This window comes from Aquarana catesbeiana, linkage group LG03, assembly GCF_042186555.1.
Source record: "Aquarana catesbeiana isolate 2022-GZ linkage group LG03, ASM4218655v1, whole genome shotgun sequence".
NCBI lineage: Eukaryota > Metazoa > Chordata > Amphibia > Anura > Ranidae > Aquarana > Aquarana catesbeiana.
In genome coordinates this window covers 514,308,548-514,328,952 of record NC_133326.1, presented here as the reverse complement: position 1 = coordinate 514,328,952, position 20,405 = coordinate 514,308,548, and positions in this window count along the sequence as shown.

Sequence of the window (20,405 nt, the reverse complement as noted above, 5' to 3'; positions counted from 1 at the left end):
CTTGTCTGAGCAAGGAAAATCATGGCCCAAATTATGCAACGCTCCAGTCTGCGTGAGCTTTGCAATCAATCGTTGGGTCATTGCTATGGAAATTCATGAAGCTGTGGATAAGAGACGCTGGAACCCTTGAGTCTTGTTATATATAACATCTTTATGGTATCGCTATAATCCAATAGTATAATGGTGGTGTAACAATAAGTGGTCTGGATATTGGGGTGGCAGCTTCCACACCCAAAGGATTTCCATGATCTACCTGGGTTGTAATGAAGATGACAAAAGTCCGAAACTGAAGTGCAACAATGTAATGTTTGACTCCAAATATAAGTTTATTCCAAAGACAAATGTTTAACAGGGGCCAACGTTTTCAGGGACTTAATTCCGCCTTCTTCATCTTGAGAAAAAAAGAAACAATGTATATGGACTCACTAAGGCCCCTTTCACACTGGGGCGGTTTGCAGGCGTTATTGCGCTAAAAATAGAGCCTGCAAACCGTCCCTAAACAGCCTCCGCTGTTTGTTCAGTGTGAAAGCCCGAGGGGGCGTCGGCGGTAAAACAGCGCTATTTTTAGCGCCGTTTTACCGCGGTATTCGGCCGCTAGCGGTGCGGTTTTAACCCCCCGCTGGCGGTTGAAAAAGGGTTAAAACCCCTTGTTTAGCGCGGCTATAGCCGCGGTATTACCGCGGTATAGCCGCATCTTTGGAGCGGTGAAGGAGCGGTGTATTCACCGCTCCTGCCCATTTAAATCAATGGGACAGCGCGGCTATACCCCGGTAATACCGCGGCTATAGCCGCTCTATACGAGGGGTTTTAACCCTTTTTCAACCGCCAGCGGGGGGTTAAAACCGCACCTCTAGCGGCTGAATACCGCGGTAAAACAGCGCTAAAAATAGCACTGTTTTACCGCCGACGCCCCCTACCGCCCCAGTGTGAAAGGGGACTTAGTAATTGGTTGTTAGGAGGGTGGTAGCAGGACAGACACCATTCTTCAGCAGCTGGTCCAAGCAGCCATCGTAACACTTTATCACGTATTGTTCTTAGAGTCTGCACACACGGGGGAATTTATCAAAAATGGAGCAGACAGAATCTAGTAGAAGTTGTGCAAGGCAACCAATGAGCTTCCATCTTTAATCCAAATGTTTCCCAAAACAGTTACATTCAAGACATGCCATGAATGATAATTGGCACAGTTACTTGAGCTTTTAACCAAGCTGTCAAGCCATCAAATGACTGGTTTCATTTAAAGTTGTATTGTATCCTTGGCACCCCCTTACAGCATGTGTCAAACACAAGGCCCACAGATATGATAATAATACAATTCAAATTTTTAGGGACCCTTTAGCGACTGGCATAGTACCACGGATTGACGTAAGGCCAATGTGGTGTCTATATTTTAACCACTTGCCGCCCGCCCACCGTCGAAAGACGGCGGGGGGGGGGGGGGGGTTGCGGTGCAGCAAGTGGTTAAAGTGGTTATGATGTCCACCCAGAACGGCAGCTCTTGCGTGCCCCCGGGGGGGCTCGCAGTGAATGTGGCTGCGCCGTCTTGCTATGACACGGCGCGACCCCAATCTCTGTAAAGAGCCGCGGCCACGGCTCTTTAACCATGTGATCGGCTGTGTCCAATCACAGCTGGTCACATGTAAACACAGAGATGCCGGTAATCGGTTCTCCTCGCCTCACACTGACAGAGTGTGAGGGGAGGAGAGTTGATCAGCGGCATCTCCTCACAGATGATCTAGGCATGTTATCAGGGCACTGATAATCAGTGTCCTGATTACAATAAAGCGCCCACAGTGCCAGAAGTGAGTGCCCATCAGTACCAGCAGTGTGCCCACCAGTGTCAGCAGTGAGTGCCCACCAGTGCCAGCAAACAGTGCCCACAAGTGCCAGCAATCAGTACCCATTTAGATGCCAGTCAGTGCTGGCTATCACTGCTGCCCACCACTGCTGCCAATCAATACCTATCACTGCTGCCCATCAATGACACCCATCAATGCCCATCAGTGCCGCCCATCAGTGTCGGCTATCTAGCCCACCAGTGCAGCCTATCTGTGCCCATCAGTGCCACCCACCAGTGCCACCCATCAGTGCCCACCAGTGCCGCCTATCAGTTCTCATCAGTGCCACATATCAGTGCCACCTGTCAGTGCCCATAAGTGCGGCATATTCGTGCCTCCTCATCAGTGCCACCTAATCAGTGCCCATAAGTGCCGCCTCATCAGTGCCATCTCATCAATGCCCATCAGTGCAGCCTATCAGTGCCCATCAGTGCCACCTCATCAGCGCCCATCAGTGAAGGAGAAAAATTACTCATTTACAAAATTTACTGACAGAAACTAGGCAACTAGGTGGCACATGAGGTTTAATGCTGATAAATGTAACGTTATGCACTTGAGGGCTAAGAATATGCATGTATCATACATACTAGGGGGGGAGTACAACTGGGAGAATCAATGGTGGTTGGTTGACTGACTTTGATTGACAGCCTTGGGAGCCAATGGCGCCGCTGCTGTGTCTCAGCCAACCAGGAGGAGTGTCCCGGACAGCTTAGACATTTGTGGATATCGCTGGAGAGAGATAGGGCTCAGGTAAATATTAGGGGGTGCTGGGGGGGCTGCTACACACAGAAGGTTTTTTATCTTAATGCAAGGCATTAAGATGAAAAAAACTTCTGACTTTACAACTCCTTTAATCTCCAAATACGGAAAGGTTTCTTCACAGTAAGAGCTGTGAAAATGTGGTATAGACTCCCTCCAGAGGTGGTTCTGGCCAGATCAGTAGAGCTTTAAAAAAGGCCTGGATTCTTTCCTAAATGTACATAATATAACTGTATACTAACATTTATAGTTAAAGATGATCCAGGGAATTTCGGATTGCTTCTTGGGGAGTCAGGGAGGATTTTTTTCCACTGCTAGAGCAAATTTGCAGGGTTTTTTTTGCCTTCCTCTGTCAACTGTAGGTATAGGATTGTGTATATAGGATTGTATCATTTTTTCCCCCTTTTATTGGTTGAACTAGATGAACTTGTGTCTCTTTTCAACCAGACTAACTATGTAACCATGCCAGTTGGTATCATAAATTATTACTAAAACCAGTAATAATCGAATACAGAGGCAAATATTTAATACGATAAACAGTAAATGCATTTATATAGTCTTACAGATACAACCGACCCTTTGAGGGCAACTGATATTACTGATGCTGCCCACAATAAAATGAAGTTTGACACCCTTGTGTTACAGGCTCGCCCACAGTTCGTGTAGGGTGTTGTAGCGGATTACTAGATGGCACCGCCATACAATCATCGTAAAATAGGGATCTTCACAAGCCCACCTTGGTATAGTGATAATCCTGTTCTTTATTCAAAAAAAGAAATAGGCATTACATGTCAAGGTTTTGGGACCTTGCAGGTTCCCTTTTTCAGGGCAGACTCTGTCTTGAAAAAGGGACCCTGTGAAGTCCCAAAACATTGGCCCATGATATCTGTTACTTTATGTGAATAAAGGACAAGATTATCACTATATCAAGGTGGGGTTGTGAAGATCCCTATTTTACTATTATTTTGGTGTCATAACTGATCACATGTACAGCACCATGGCAACTGCAGATCAAACTGAGGCTAAGGTGGCAGCTTCCTTGTCTGTAAAGGATAGGAGGGTTTATGTTTAGTTCTGCTTTAAATGAACAAGCTGGAGATAGAAGCTGATTAGTTGCCATGCTCAGCTGCTCCCGGTTTGATAAATCCCCCCCCCCCCCCATTATTTTTTATTTTCTCAAGCCCTGATGCAGGGGGTGGAGCTAAGCAGTTTGGCTTCTATCTGGACTCAAATATTACAGTGTGTCGCTTTGATTTCAGACTTTTTCACACCGTGGAGGAAGTTGGCTAGCATAACTTCTGCATAAATCATGTGACCAAAACTACTGATGCTGTAGTCATGTGAGTGACACTGGTGCCAGATGGGGGTTTGTACACAGGCCTAAATGATTATAAAAACAAGTACATTTCAACCACATACTGTATGTGGCATCATCTAATCCTGCCTTGTTGCTAAGGCGTTGCTATGACACTCCCAGCTGATTCAAGCCCCCTCACATGCACTCTCTCGCCCTTGTTTCTGTAGCTACGAGATCAGCAACAGAGAAGATATTGGACCACACATGTGCAGGGCTTTGAGAGCTTGCTCTTTTGATGATGGGGGGTAAGCAATAACTGCTGGGAATGTTTTAGCAACCTCTTTGCAACAAGGCAGGATGGGATGATGCCATCTCTTGGAGTTTTTCATCCAGGCCTACACCTATAGTAAGAGTCAGGGTGGATATAAATCAATGATCTTTTTTTAATCTGATTTTTTTATATTTAAATCGATTTTTTTGATTTTTATCAAATTTATTTTAATAAAATGCTTTTGGAGTAAAAATCTAAAGATAGTTTTCTATTTAAGATACATTAATAATTTAGTTTATTCAGCATGAAATGGAGCTTAGTTATGTAGCATGAGGCTGTATGGTCTGCAATATTTACATTTTTGGTACACTCATTTAACGAGTTGATGCATTCACACAATTTGACAGCAACCATGAGATAAAACAAAGTTCAGGAATTTTCCTTTATCCCATCGTTTTGCAAGTCTATGTACACTACAAACTGTATGATTGAATCGGTTCTGATATTGCTGTTTTACTAATCTGACAGCTTATTATTATAAATAAGAAACCTTCATTTTGTTTGCAAATATTGAAGATTCTAACTACCAACAAGAATAATTTCTTACATTTTAAGAGCACCTGTCATTTCAGATCCTTCATGGCAGCACATGTTGGCGGGCATCCACTCACCTGCTGCTGCCACGTCCCTCACCTTGTTGTGTCGCTGCCACATCACCAGCCGTCCCATTAGAGTGAATGGGACTGTCGAGTCAACAGCGAGTCAGAGGAGGAGCCGCTGCGGGACAGAGATGACAGTTGCTCTTTAAAAATTCTGATTTAAATCGAGTTGATTTAAATCTAGCATTTTTACTAGTGATTTAAATCATGATTTAAATTGTGATTTAACTCAACTTGATTTAACCACTTCAGCCCCGGAAGGATTTCCCCTCTTCCCGACCAGAGCATTTTTTGCGACTCTGTACTGCGTCGCTTTAGCTGACAATTGTGCAGTCGTGCGACTTTATACCCAAACAAAATTTACGTCCTTTTTTTCCCACAAATAGAGCTTTCTTTTGGTGGTATTTGATCACCTCTGCGGTTTTTATTTTTTGCACTATAAGAGCAATAATTTTGAAAAAAAAGCAATATTTTTTACTTTTTGCTATAATAAATATCTCCAAACAATATATAAAAAAACTAATTTCTTTCACAGTTTAGGCCAATATGTATTCTTCTACATATTTCTGGTAAAAAAAAATCGCAATAAGTGTATATTGATTGGTTTGCGCAAAAGTTATAGCGTCTACAAAATAGGGGATAGATTTATGGCATTTTTATTATTATTTTTACTAGTAATGTCGGCGATCTGTGATTTTTAGCGGGACTATGACACATCGTACACTATTGACACTATTTTGGGACCATTGTCATTTATACAGCGATCAGAGCTACAAATAGCCACTGATTACTGTGTAAATGACACTGGCAGGGAAGGGGTTAAACACTAGGGCCGATCAAAGGGTTAAGTGTGTCCTAGGGAGTGATTCTAACTGTGGGGGGGGTGGGCTCACTACAACATGACAGCGATCACTGCTGTCATGTTGCTAGGCAGAACAGGGAAATGCCTTGTTTACATCGGCATCTCCCTGTTCTGCCTCTCCTTGCCGCAATTGCGGGCCGCCGGCAGACATCGAGTTATTGGGGTACCCGCGGGCACGATCCCGCGTGTGCGCCCGATAGGCGGCAAATTCAAAGGGACGTACAGGTACGCCCACTTGCCTGCCTGTGACATTCTGCTGACGTATATGTGTGTGCGTCGGTTGGCAAGTGGTTAAATCAAATCCTCCCTGGCATGAGCATTATCGAACTTTAGTCAATGCTGCAGAGTTTGTTTTTATCTACAGGGCGCCCCTTACCTGTACAGTATAGGCAGCTTTTTTGGTAAAGGTGAATCAACCCTTTAAGGCAGTGCAGCTCTAAAAACGCAAGCTCATCTTCATCCAACGCAGCATGAACTGGGAGCACAGGCCTCCTTTCAAACACCATCCTACTTCCTAATTAGACTTAGTTGCTTTTTTAAACCATTAATAAATTATTAACACGGCTACATAGACAGGACTCATCTTTGCGTGTTTACAGAAAACCTGCTGAGTCTCCGCGGCTTTTTTTTTTTTTTTTTTTCTGGAATGTCAGAATCACTGAAGTGAATCTCCGCACAAATTTAATTTGAAATTTTCGTTTCTACTCAGTGATAACGGTTCTGTTTGCTAAGAAATATATTCACCGCAGGGTGCACGGAGCTCAACTGAAGCAGTATACGAGGTCTAATGCACTTTACGGGGAACGCGCCGGGCGGTATAAATGTACGGAATCATAGTCAAATGCCTGTGTACACTGTATGGAGGATGTCTTCGAGAATTCATTCATTTTGCAAGCTATCCCAGATGAATGCTAGGCGTCTCCTAGTTAACAGTTTGTAATGTGCGTATATATGAAAGTGATACATTTAGAGTAGCTTTAAACCCTAAGTGTCGGTTCACACAGGGGCGGCACGACTTGCAGGTCGACTCACCAAGGCGACCTGCACACGACTTCAGCGGCGACTTGCAAAACGACTTCTGTATAGAAGTCAATGCAAGTCGCCTGAAGTCGCCCCAAAAATACTACAGGAACCTTTTTCTAAGTCGGAGCGACTTGCGTCGGTTCCGTAGTACAGAACGGTACGCGACTTGTCAGGCGGCTAAGTCGCCTGACAAGTCGCCCCTGTGTGAACCGGGGCTAACTGGCCTAAATTTAGTGCTGTGTTTTTTTTAATACTGTTTTTAACCTTCTGCTGATCTCCTTTGGCTTCTTTCAGCCACTTCCTGTCTACATGCACTTGCTCCAGCGTCAGCTGCACATCATTGCTCTGGACCTTCTTCCTGATGGTGGACCATGTCTTCATGTCATGTGTCTGCATTTAGTTTCAACCATATATATGTGTGACATTGTGACAATGCAAGAACACAACTGAGAGACAGCTGACACCCCATAACAAGGAGGACCTTCATGGCAAGATCGCCCTCTATTGTTTAAACCTGAAGCTGAAATTTAATCAGCTTATATTTTGCCTTTACTGGTTCCTCCTCTCCTCCCTAAGGCCCCTTTCACACTGGGGCGGTGGGGGCGACGGCGGTACAACAGCGCTATTGTTAGCGCTGCTGTACCGTCGTTCTTGTAGCTGTATTCGGCCGCTAGCGGTGCGGTTTTAACCCCCGCTGGCGGCCGAAAAAGAGTTAAAATCCCTCGTACAGCGCGGCTATAGCCGCGGTATTGCCGCGGTATTGCCGCGGTATAGCCGCGCTGTCCCATTGATTTCAATGGGCAGGAGCGGTTTAGGAGCGGTGAATACACCGTTCCTTCACCGCTCCAAAAAAACGGTTTGCAGGACTTTTTTCACCGCCCTGCCTGCGCACCGCTTCAGTGTGAAAGCCCTCGGGCTTTCTCACTGAACAAACAGCGGAGGCTGTTTATGGGCGGTTTGCAGGCGGTATTTTTAGCGCAATACCGCCTGCAAACCACCCCAGTGTGAAAGGGGTCTTAATTAACAACATGCTATTGACATGTTTTAATAAAATGAATTGTTTTCATTACGCACCTTTATACTAGGTTCAGACGAGTGCGATGCAGGAACCAGCGCGATTACAGCGCCGGCTCCCGCATCGCTTCTCTCCCGCGGACTGCCTTCTGTGAACCGCTGCGGGTGTCAATACATTGTTTCACAGATCGCTGTGAACTCGCACATGAATCGGATCGCATAGGCGAGAACACCCATGCAATCTGATTCTAGTGCAGGGAAAAACAAGTCCCTGCAGCTATTTCTGTGCAAATCCAATGCGAGTTCAGCCGTACAACTGTATGGCTGAACTCGCATTGCTCAGACATTGCATGTGATTGGCACCTGCGGTGTGGGTGCGAATCAAATGCGATGTCAGAGTTCGCACTAGTGTGAACCCAGGCTTAGGGTCAATAAAAATCAATGATTTTTTTTTTTTAAATCCCAAAAAATCAGATTTTTTTATTTAAATCAGATTTTTTTTATTTTTATCAAATTTATTTTAATAAAATGCTTTTGGAGTAAAAATATATCTAAAGATAATTTTCTATTTAAGATACATTAATAATTTAATTTATTCAGCATGAAATGGAATTTAGCTTTGTAGCATGAGCCTGTATATTTTGCAATATTTACATTTTTGGTACACTCATTCAATGAATCCAAGCTCTGACTGAGCTTGCAAGCTGAGATAACATGCACTGACTGCATTGATGCATTCACACAATGTCACAGTAATGAGATAAAACAAGGTTCAGGAATATCCCTTTATCCCATTGTTTTGCAAATCTATGTACGCTACAAACTGTATGATTGAATCGGTTCTGATATTGCTGTTTTACTAACCTGATAGCTTATTATTCTAAATAGGAAACCTTCATTTTGTTTGCAAATATTAAGGATTCTAACTACCAGCAAGAATAAGTCCTTACATTTAAAGAGCACCTGTCATTTCAGATCCATCATGGCAACGCCTGTTAGCGGGCATCCACTCACCATGTCCCTCACCTTGTTGTGTCACTGCCACATCACCAGCCATCCCATTAAAGTGAATGGGACTGTCGGGGAGTCAACAGCGGATCAGAGGAGGAGCCGCTGAGGGAGAGGGATGACAGTTGCTCTTTAAAAGTTATGATTTAAATCGAGTTGATTTAAATCAAATCCACCCTGTGCACCTTATTTCAGGCCCATGAATGTTATCACCAGTGATAATTTCATAGACAAAAATATTTTCATACGATTTCATACGATTTCATACGATTTCAACGATTTTTGTCAGCTGCATGATTTCAGTGACGAAAACAAAATTTGAATGTAGTTGATTGACGAAAACCATGATGAAAATCAATTCCAATGTTCGTCAATTGAATGAAAATGGGAGGGACGTTAAGGCTCGGTTCACACTACTGTGACCTACGGTGCGACTTTGCCAGGCGACTTCCTGGCGACTTAAGTACTACTTTGATGCGTCTTGATGCGACTTTCTGGAATGCCTTGGTAACCTTCCTGTAATGTCAGATCCAAATCACATCAATATAGATGAGGATCCGACTTGGAGGCGACTTCCATTAAAGTTTAGGTGCACAAGTCTATAGTCGCCTTGAAGTAGCTTTACTCAGAGCTCCACCTGTCTGTTTGAAGCCTGAGCCCCCTGTCAAGCTGTTTTGGCTGAGAGTTGCAGGCTCCCTCTGTCTTCCTGCTGCCTGGGAGTTCTGGAACAATGCCCTGCAAACCATGTGGTGAGTGTTTCCCCTCTCAGCAAGGTAGCAGTGCTTAGCACTGTGTAAAATAACAGCCTCCCCAGACCGGCCATTTCTCTACCCTGTGTACTCCCTCACTCCCATTTACTTTCCCATCCCCAATATACTGAATGTTATTAGATTTTCCAGCAGTATATAAAGAGTATATAAAGAGTTTGTAAATTCCAGAGAAATGCTTAACCACTTACGGACCGTCGTACGCCTATATATACGTTCTAAGTTTGAAGAGGAATATCGTTGTTATGGCAGCAGCTAGCTGCCAAAACACCGGTATCCTCTTCTTCGGCCGGCGGTCCGCTTTCCGATAAGAGTGGTCTCTACGGTGGATTTGCCGCAAGATCACTTTTATCGGCGGCGGGAGAGGGACCACCCTCCCGCCGCGCTCCGGTGACCTCCGCCGCTTACCAAACCCGCCGGCAGCGGCGCAGGCCATCGGATGTTACCCCTTGCTGGGTACGGAGACAAGTGAGAGGAAGATGGCCCCCACCCATCTCCATAGCATTGCAGGGCTGAAGCGACGTCAAAACGTCACTTCCACCCATAGCTCTTAAAGGGACTTTTTTTTTTTTTTTAAATGACAAAAATGTTTTTAATTTTTTTTTATTGCATTTTAGTGTAAATATGAGATCTGAGGTCTTTTTGACCCCAGATCTCATATTTAAGAGGTCCTGTCATGCTTTTTTTTCCTTTTACAAGGGATGTTTACATTCCTTGTAATAAGAATAAAAGTGACACCATTTAAAAAAAAAAAAACAGTGTTAAAATAAAAAATAAGTAAAATAAATAAGAAAAAAAAAAAAATTTTTAAATGCGCCCCGTCCTGACGAGCTTGTGTGCAGAAGCGACAGCATATGAAAATGGTGTTCAAACCACACATGTGAGGTATCGCCGCATTTGGTACAGCGAGAGCAATAATTATAGCCCTAGACCTCATCTGTCACTCAAAACATGCAACCTGTAGAATCTTTTAAACGTCGCCTATGGAGATTTTTAAGGGTAAAAGTTTGTTGCCATTCCACGAGCGGGCGCAATTTTGAAGCGTGACATGTTGGGTATCAATTTACTCGGCTTAACATTATCTTTCACAGTATAAAAAAAAATTGGGCTAACTTTAATGTTGTCTTATTTTTTATTTCAAAAAAGTGTATTTTTTCCCAAAAAAGTACGCTTGTAAGACCGCTGCGCAAATACGGTGTGACAGAAAGTATTGCAACGACCGTCAATTTATTCTCTAGTGTGTTAGAAAAAAAAAAATTATAATGTTTGAGGGTTCTAAGTAATTTTCTAGCAAAAAAACTTTTTAACTTGTAAACAACACATCCCAAAAAGAGGCTTGGTCCTTAAGTGGTTAAAGTGATATTAAAGCCTATTTTTTTTGTGTTTTTTTTTTAATAACAAACATGTTATGCTTACCTGCTCTGTGCAGTGGTTTTGCACAGAGCAGCATGGATACTCCTCTTTTCGGGTCCCACACCGGCGCTCCTGGAGCCGGGTGCCCCCACAGCAAACAACTTGCTGTGGAGTCACCCAAGCAGGTGTGCTCCCGAACAGCGGCACTGTGTGTCCATTCACACACAGAGCTGCGGCTCAGCCCCGCCCCCTCTGTCTCCTGATTGGCTCACTGGTTCCCGCTGCTGCCAAAAGCCAAACAGGAGTGAGTTCCTGGAGAGACAATGCTTTTGTGGACATCGCTGGATCGAGAGGGGGGGTCATGTGAGTATTAAGGGGGCTACTGTACACAGAAGGTTTTTTACCTTCATGCATAGAACGCATGAAGGTAAAAAACCTTGTGCCTTTATAACCCAAACTAAAATGGCATTTTACTCAAAAGACTATAACTAAAACTGAATTGATATTTGACATCCAAATGAACACTGGTTATCACCAGGTCTCTTTGCTTCTCAATGCAGGCAGATCATGGCTGATTGGGAGGGACTGTCAGGGTGCTGTCCATATCGCCCTGCTTCAGTACTCCTCTCACTAGCCCTCAGCATGGGCTGGCTCTTTATGAGAAGATAAAAAAGCTTTGAAGGGTGGATGTTAGTCTGGAGAAGTTGGCATTCCTAGAAATGCTGCATTTGCAAGCAGTGTGCCCTAGGTGAGGCCCATATGTGATGATGAGCCTCCATGACTGAAAGAACTGAATTGCAATGAATGAAAGAGGCTTGCCAGAGACAGTAAGACTGGGGAGGAAAGTGCTATATGATGTTGGGTGTCCTCCATCCAGGGCTCAATATGACTTGCTGTAATAGTGAACTCAGCGAAAACGTAAGAGGAGCCTGTGCAGGACTAAAGGTCAGGCTGGCATTCAGCTTTAAATAAAAAACTGCTTATTTCACTTCTGAAATTGCATTAACATGTTTAACCCCTTCACGCCTAAGCCTTTTTCTGACACTTGTTGCTTACAAGTTAAAAATCAGTATTTTTTGCTAGAATCCCCAAACATTATATATATATTTTTTAACAGGGACCCTAGAGAATAAAATGGCGGTTGTTGCAATATTTTATGTCACACTGTATTTGCGCAGTGGTCTTTCAAACGCAATTTTGGTGGAAAAAATACACTTTTATGAATTAAAAAAAAAAGTAAAGTTAGCCCAATTTTTTTGTATAATGTGAAAGATGATGTTATGCGGAGTAAATAGATACCCAACATGTCATGCTTTAAAATGGCACACACTCGTGGAATAGCGACAAACTACGGTACTTAAAGAAACTCCATAGGCGACCCTTTAAAAAATGTTAACGGTTACCTTTTTAGAGTTACAGAGGGGGTCTAATGCTAGAATTATTGCTCTCGCTCTAACGATTTTGGCGACACCTCACATGTGTCGTTCTGAATAATGTTTACATTTGCGGGCACAACTTACGTATGCGCTCGCTTCTGCGCGTGAGCACGGAGGGATAGAGCGCTTTATTTTATTTTTTTTCTTATTTTTTGTATTTATTTATTTTTTTACACTATCCCTTTAAATGTTTTTTTTAATCACTTTTATTGCTGTCTCAAGGAATGTAAACATCCCTTGTGATAGTAATAGGCATGTAACAGGTACTCTTTATGGAGGGATCTGGGGTCTATAAGACCCCAAATCCCTCGTTTGTACTTGCAAGTTTGGCTGTTTTGAATATTGACTTTTTTTTAAAATCTGGCACCTTTAAGGCCCCAATTAAATAGATCTAGGTTAGTCGATCCGAGATCCTATCAAAGCAGATTACAGCTTCGTTTGGGTCTCCGGCCAGCCGGCGGACGTGTCGGCTGGTCGCCTAGGCCTCCTGATGGGACGGGAGAGCCCGGGCGAGCCGCGGAAGGTAGCGGGAGGGTGGGGGGGACGTCCCTTCCCACTACATGTAAAAACAGCCGAGCAGCTGAATAGCCGCATTGGTTGTTATTACAAGAAAGCCGACCGTCGGCTCCAAAAACGGTTCCGGGGTACAACCCCTTGAAGATCGCGTATTTGCGTTACGACGGCGTCAAGGGGTTAAGACTGTATGGGGAATAAGTCAGGCCTCACATCTATGCATTGCGGTGATGCACACAAAACCGCAATCCAATCAGAGATCAATGTGGGAAACCTGCTTTTAGTATTAATTAATGTAGGACTCACCTAGAAATGCTAGGAGGTAGTTGTCTAAAAATAAGTATGACAAAGGCCACAAAAACAAAAAACAAGAAAGACTAAACACTCCCAATCAGAGTAACCTACACAACATTTATTAAATAAATTGCAAAAAAAGACAATCAGTGTGAGCACCAGGCTAGCCCCCTAAAAAAGCACATACTCCATCTCCCCACCTGCCATGAAATCTCCCCTAAACCACCTCCCCCAAAACCAACCCCAAATGATACCACCCCACACCGAAAGCAAAGGAACGGGGTGGAGGACACAACCTCACAGGGTAGCTGGGCCTACCCTCCCCAATCACACCCCCTACAGAAAAGGGCCCTATCGACCACCTCGGTGGAAAAGGGTCTAGCCCCACTGTGGGGGGGTGCCACACCTTAAGGCCACAATGGGCGAATGGGGCACCTCACCACAGTATGGCACTAAAACGCACCCACCCACAACACATAGTACTAAGTGGTGCTGTTCATTTCAAAATTGCACCCCAGAGCTCAAGTACAGTAGGTGAAGATAGATGCCACATCACACATGCCATGAGTTGTTGTATGCCACATTAAAAAAAAAGAAAAGTGCCTTGACAAAAAAGAACTGTGTGCACTCGAAATGTCCGTTGGTTATTGCACCACTGGATGAGCACCCTGGATTTTTGGAAGTGGGGCATTTGTGTGCAGGATGGACACTTTTACATGACTTTTACTCTTTTACATGTAAAAAAAAAAGAGGTTTCCAAACTGAGGTCCGCAGGCCAAATCCCTCCCCCTACAAGATTTCATCTAGTCCTCTGATGTAAGGGGGGGACTCTGATGTAAGGGGGCCCTGATGGGGACTCTGAAATAAGCAGGGACTCCGATGTAAGGGGGACTATGATGGGGATTCTGATGTAAATAGGGACTCTGATGAAGACCCTGATATGAGGGGAAACTCTGGTGTAAAGAGGGACTCTGATGGGGACCATGATGTAAGAGAGGACATTGATAGGGACCCTGATGTGAGGGGGAACTCTTATGGGCTCATGTTTATTTGGAATTTCTTTGCTTTAATGGAGACCCCTGCCCTGGAGGACTTTAACCCCTTCCCGTCCATGCTATAGCCAAAAGACGGCTACACTGTGGGCTTACTTTACGGGGAGGGCGTCTACGAACACAGGCAGAGCGCTCTGTGATTGGTGAGTCCTTCAGACTCAGCTGATCACAGATTGGAGTAAAGGGCCAATCACAGCGACCCTTTACTGCATGATCAGCTGTGTCCTATGACAGCTAATCACGGACATAAACACAAGCCGCTTATCAGCTTTCCTTTCCTCACACTGATAGCATGAGGAAGAAAGAAGAGAGACAATAACTGGCTTGTGTTAAAGGGACATCTACACTTATAATCAGGGCACTGATTATCAGTGTCCCGACTATCAGAGCAGTCCCAACAGTGCCCAGCAGTGCTGCCAATTAGTGCCCAGCAGTGCTACCAATCAAAGCCCATCAGTGCCTCCTCATCAGTGTCACCTATCAGTGCTGCTTATCAGTGCCAATCAGTGCCTACTCATCAGTGTCACCTATCAGTGGCCTTCAGTGCCACCTACCAGTACCACCTATCAGTGCCCATCAGTGCCACCTATCAGTGCAGCCTCATAAGTGCCCATCATTGCCTCCTATCAGTACCCTTCAGTGCTGCCTATCAGTGCCACCTATCAATGCCCATCAGTACCATCAATCAGTGCAGCCTCATCAGTGCACACCGTGCCGCCTCATCAGTGCCCATCAGTGCCACCTATCGGTGCCCATGAGTGCAGCCTCATCAGCGCACCTACGTGAAGGAGAAAACGTACCTGTTTGCAAAATTTTAAAACAAACTATGAAAAACGTTTATGGGTTTTTGTTTTCAAAATTTTCAGTCTTTTTTCGTTTGTTTAGCAAAAAATTAAAAACCCAGTGTGGATTAGATACAACTAAAAGAAAACTATATTTGTGTGAAAAAAAAATGATAAAAATGTCATTTGGGTACAGTGTTGCATGACCACGCAATTGTCATTCAAAGTACGACAGCACTGAAAGCTGAACATTGGCCTGGGCAGGCAGGCAGGCAGAGGGTAAAAGTGCCCGGTAGGTGGTTAATATGGCAAACCTGCCAGACAGACCTCTTACGGAAATCGATCATTTCTCTGCAGCCTTTAATCATGTCAAACACCCACATTGCTCCTGGTAGACAAGGAACCAGCCAATCTAAGCTTTAGACAGAGTATTCTGCAGTGGTTGTTTTATTTATGGCAAGAAAGAAGAGATTTTTAAACTAAAAAAGAAGGCTCTTAGTAATAATTGTCACATTGATTGAAGAGAAGTAGGAATTTTAATTCAAGGTTGTCTTTGGAGTCCTTTCATATAAAGCACTGTGTATCTCTCTAAATGGAAACCTGTCACAAGATGAATATCTAGCCAAAAATGTTAGTTGCCCGGCTGTTGTGTTGCTTCCCTGACTTCGGTACTTTTAGTACTGACCTGGACCTATAGAGATAAGGACGTATGACTCTATGACATTCTCTTATGCTTGAGGACCTTAAGCACTGAGGCCTAAGACAGCCAGACAACGAGTATTTTCAGGAGGATGCCTGTAAAGGCAACCCACTTATAGTATCTCTCGCATGGCAGATGTACTTTGATGAACTGCTGCCTCTATCGCCCTCTGGTGGATAATCTACAAATCTGTACATTTAATACAATAATAGAAATATGGCACAGCATGAATGTAAAGACATTTTTGTCACATGAAAAAATGCATCAAATGTAAAATTACAATTATAACTCAAAATAAATGCTCTAAGAAAATATACTACACTTTCCCATTATTACACCCTAAGCTCCCATAGAATGCCTTCAGCAGTTCTCATAGCCGCCTAGGGCTCCATAGGCATCTCACAGAAATAGGACTATCTGGGAAATGTGAATGTCAATACTGACACATCCCGAACCCTGCAAGATGTGATCAGTCCTCATTATAGTGCCAATGACGAGTACTGACATCTCAGATTTTCAAACCTATGACTCTCCGGAGGTCGGGGGCTAGACTCTGCTGCTGCAGCATAAACAAGGACGCTCGATATACTATGGAAAACACCTGTGCATTGGGACCTAATTGAGTTATTCTAAAAATTGAACTCATGAAGATATTCCTGAATGAACAACCGCTTTTATCATCCATGGCAACCACATCGCTTTTCCTTGTCAGGCTCCCATACCCAGATAGCCAGCAATTGTGCTGCAAGTTTGAAAATGACTTGTTAAGCTATTGCCAGACTTCCCAGGCTTCACAAGTTTGTTGCACAATTGCAGCAAGTCTGCATTGCATGACTCCAGATCAACTTTCTTTGCAAACATTCTTCAAGTCTCCTGCAAGTTCTGTTTCAGTTATGTTGTGCAATAGTCATCTCACCACAGGGGGCACTGTGGCTGAATTTTCATGCTGTAGACTTGCGGAGATCTTACTGTAGACTCACCACTGCAACTTTGCTCTTGCTAGAGACTTGCCACGCAAATTTACTACAAATTGGAAAAAGTGTCAACTAGAACTTGTGCTTCAAGTGCCCTGCAAGTGTACAACTTGCCAGTAAAAAAAGTGCAACAAGTTAACAAGACTTAAAATTCAACACTGTCACAAATTTGTGGCAAGTTGTACTTGATATCTGGGTAAGAACGTGAAAACATCAAATGTATCAATATGGTTGTGACAGATGACAAGCAAAATTATTTGCTTTCACTAAGCCCAAAGTGTCCAAAACAGATCATTGTTGACCCTAGCAGTCAGATTCTTCTTCAAAGGCCCATGGCAATCTGGTTGTCAAGCGAGGAGTTGTCACCAGCAACAGGACTGAAACAAATAGCCACCTGTTTCTTACATGGTACTCTTTCAATGGCTGGATGTGCAATATTATGCTCTCTGAAGTGGAACTAAACCCTCCTATCTTTACAACCAAGGAAGTTGCTATTTTAGCCTCTGTTTGATCTGCAGTTGCCATAGTGATGCACATGTGATCAGTTATGACATCAGCTTTTTGATGTCTTGACATTTCAGTTGAGAGCACAAGCAACTGTGACAGTTGTCATTCACGGTATGCCTTAAATGTAACTTGTAGGCAAGTGCAGTTAACTACTTTGCCATTAGGTAGCTCTGTACCAGAATAGTGTCTGGTTACAGTAAGTAAGGTCATCATGACCAGGTCATCAGAGACCTTCTGCAGTGATGACATGAGTGAGTCAGTGCCCTGTTATAAGGGCTCTAGATAGGGCAGGAGGCCAGGAGGAGTAGACCTGCACCCAAGAAGAGCCTAGTCTTTCTGCCCCTTATGGGTGTGGGGGCTAGGGCAGATTGCAAAAGGTTTTCAGGCCAGGCCAAGTGTTCCCTGTCTGGGACTGCTTCCCTGGAGGGTCCCAGGAGAAGCGTACCTAAGGAGGAGGTGACTACAAAGAGCACAGTCCTGTGAGTACTAATGACCCTTGGGTGAAGTAGAGACTATAAAGGGAGATAGTTGCCAAGGTGTTGCACATGTTTTCACATGTGACTACTGCAGACCATCCACTAAATGGATAATTGTGTAATGTCAAGTGAGTGACTCCGGGTTGTATGTCGATGTGATGTGACTTTTATGCCATTTCCAGAATTCCCTTAGTAAAGTGCAGCAAACTACTTTGTGGACATTCCTTTCTTTGGTAGAGCAAAGGTCAATTGCTGGGAATGTCGTGTGGAAGCCTCAGGTATGGAGCGGGGCACAAGATGGCAGCGGTTTTGGCCCAGCAGAGGAGGGCGGTGTCCTAGCAGGACAGGAGCAGGGGTAAGGACTTGTGCTCTTGGCGTAAAATTTAGCCAACCACGAAGCCCCTCTTACAAACTGTTTTAGGAAACCAATAAATCGATGGGTTTAGTTCTGCTTTAACTGCTGCAGGTCTCTGGCATGTGAGGAAGTGATATGGTGAACCAGTAGGTTTTTTTCTGCCCTGTAACAACAGGATCATAAGTGTGCCATAGACCTAATTCTCATACCACCACAGGGAAAGCAGCAATTGTATCTGGACTGCTTCCTTCATATTGGAGTAGGGTAGCCACTTAGGCTAGGATCACATCTATGCATGTTGGGAACGTATGCAAAATCGCGCGCTTTCCCAACATACCCAAAAATGTGCTGCCCTTTAGCAGATGTGTGGCAGTAGAATTAAGTGTCAATGGCACCCTAACACATTTGCAAACACACACGTTTTCTCGTGCACCAAACCACGTTGTGACACGGTTTTGGAAAAGCAACAGGCACTTCTTTTCTGCGTTTCTTGCAAATAGGGCAGCCCCAGGAATGTTCCTGCACTTATTTGAACCTGTTAGTTTATACCAAGCCTTACTGTACCAGCCTGGTCAGGAAAATGTTGATTTGCCATTTAATAATAGGAATGAATCATAAGTACCGTATTTATCAGTGTATAACACACACTTTTTTCCCCTTAAAATCAGGGGGAAATCATGGGTGCGTGTTATACGCCGATCCCTGCTGTCTCTGAGGGAAGAGGAGCGAGCACCGCTGAATTACATAGAGCCGCGATCTCCTGTGTACCCAGCGCTCCGTCACTCACAGCCACGCCTCCTGGCCCCGCATTGGGCCACTGTTCAGTCTATCATATGAGCAGGGCCAGGAAGCATGGCTGTGAGTGATGGAGCGCCGGGTACACAGGAGATCGCGGCTCTATGTAATTCAGCGGTGCTCGCTCCTCTTCCCTCAGAGACAGCAGGGATAATCCAACACTGGCAAGGCTGCAACGATGGGAAAGGTGAGGCTGCAGATGGGCCTTGTACAGGCTGCATTGTTGGTCAATTTAATGGCTGCAGATGGGCACTGAGCATTGTGCATTGATGGGCAATTTAGAGGCTGCAGATGGGCACTGAGCAGGGTGCATTGGTGAGCTGTGACCCTAATTTTGCTTCAAAGTTCTTTATTTAAAATGTAAGTTTTTTTCCTTAAAATTCCCTCCTAAAATTGGGGTGCGTGTTATATGCCTGTGCGTGTTATACATCGATAAATATGGTATTTCTTCTCCAAAAAAAGGGTATCCTTATAAGGTTACACACATGCTGCAGCCGCGGCTCACAGCATGGGGTCTGGTGCATCCCTTTTTATTGATTCAGGTGCAAATAAGGTCCGGATTTTTGCCTGAACTCGCACCTGAATAGGACCAGAAGATGCACAGGACTCTTTCCAAATGTGGACCTTGCCCCCCCACAGACCCCCCCCCCCCCCAGGCTGTGTGAACGGGTTCCATTGAGAGCCGGTCACAGTCTCCTGTCATGCGAATTGGAGGTGGGGGAAACCCGTATGCAATTCGCTTATATGTGAACTCAGCCTAAAGGAGGTCCAATATTTGTTACATCACCAGCTAAGATAAAAGTTGAGCAACACAGTGGCCTAGTGGTTAGCATTTAATCCCTTAGCAGCATTCCAAATCTCGACCAGGACACTGTATGTATGGAGTTTGCATGTTCTCCCTGTGGGCCTCCTCCCATATTCCAAAGACCTGCTGGCAGGTTAGTTGCCCCCTGTCGAAATTGGCTCTAGTATGTGTGTACAAATTGAATTTGTACATGTGTTAAGACATTCTTCGTGCTGGTCCTAAGAATTGAGACCTGGCAACCTACTTTTAAAAAAATTGCCAAGAAATTTCTATGAAAAAAGGCCCTCAAGTGTATCAGACATGTCAGCAGAGAGCTGGCCCATAGAATCGCCAAGAGTTAGATACGCCTGAATGGATAGATACATGCATACAAAACTTGGAAAGAAATTTAAACACAGCATAAAAAGTAGCAAATCCCTTCATAATTTTAACCTGCCATCCAGGACTTTTGAGAATACAGAAGAAGCAATCATGGTTTACAAGATGCTGCACATCGGGACAAAGAGAATTGTGGTAGTGCCAAAGGGGAACCAGCGTTTTCTGCAGCACCATCCATTGCACTTGACATTCTCTGTGTGTACTGAACAGACATAAGGAAGATGAAAGTATTTACATCGCCACCTGCTGGAGAGAACTACACCTGACCAGTTATTTCATTTATTCCTAATTTTGTATGTTCTCTTGAATAAGAAACTTTAATTATACATTTATTATAGTCTTTGGGAAAAGCAGAATAGGCAATTACAGAACAGATCATAAAGAAAGGATCAACTGGATCGCAACTATATTATTTTTCTTCTGCAGTTAAATAAATCCTAAACTGCTGATATCCTTATCTTAAGGGCTCATTTAGAAGAACAGCTAG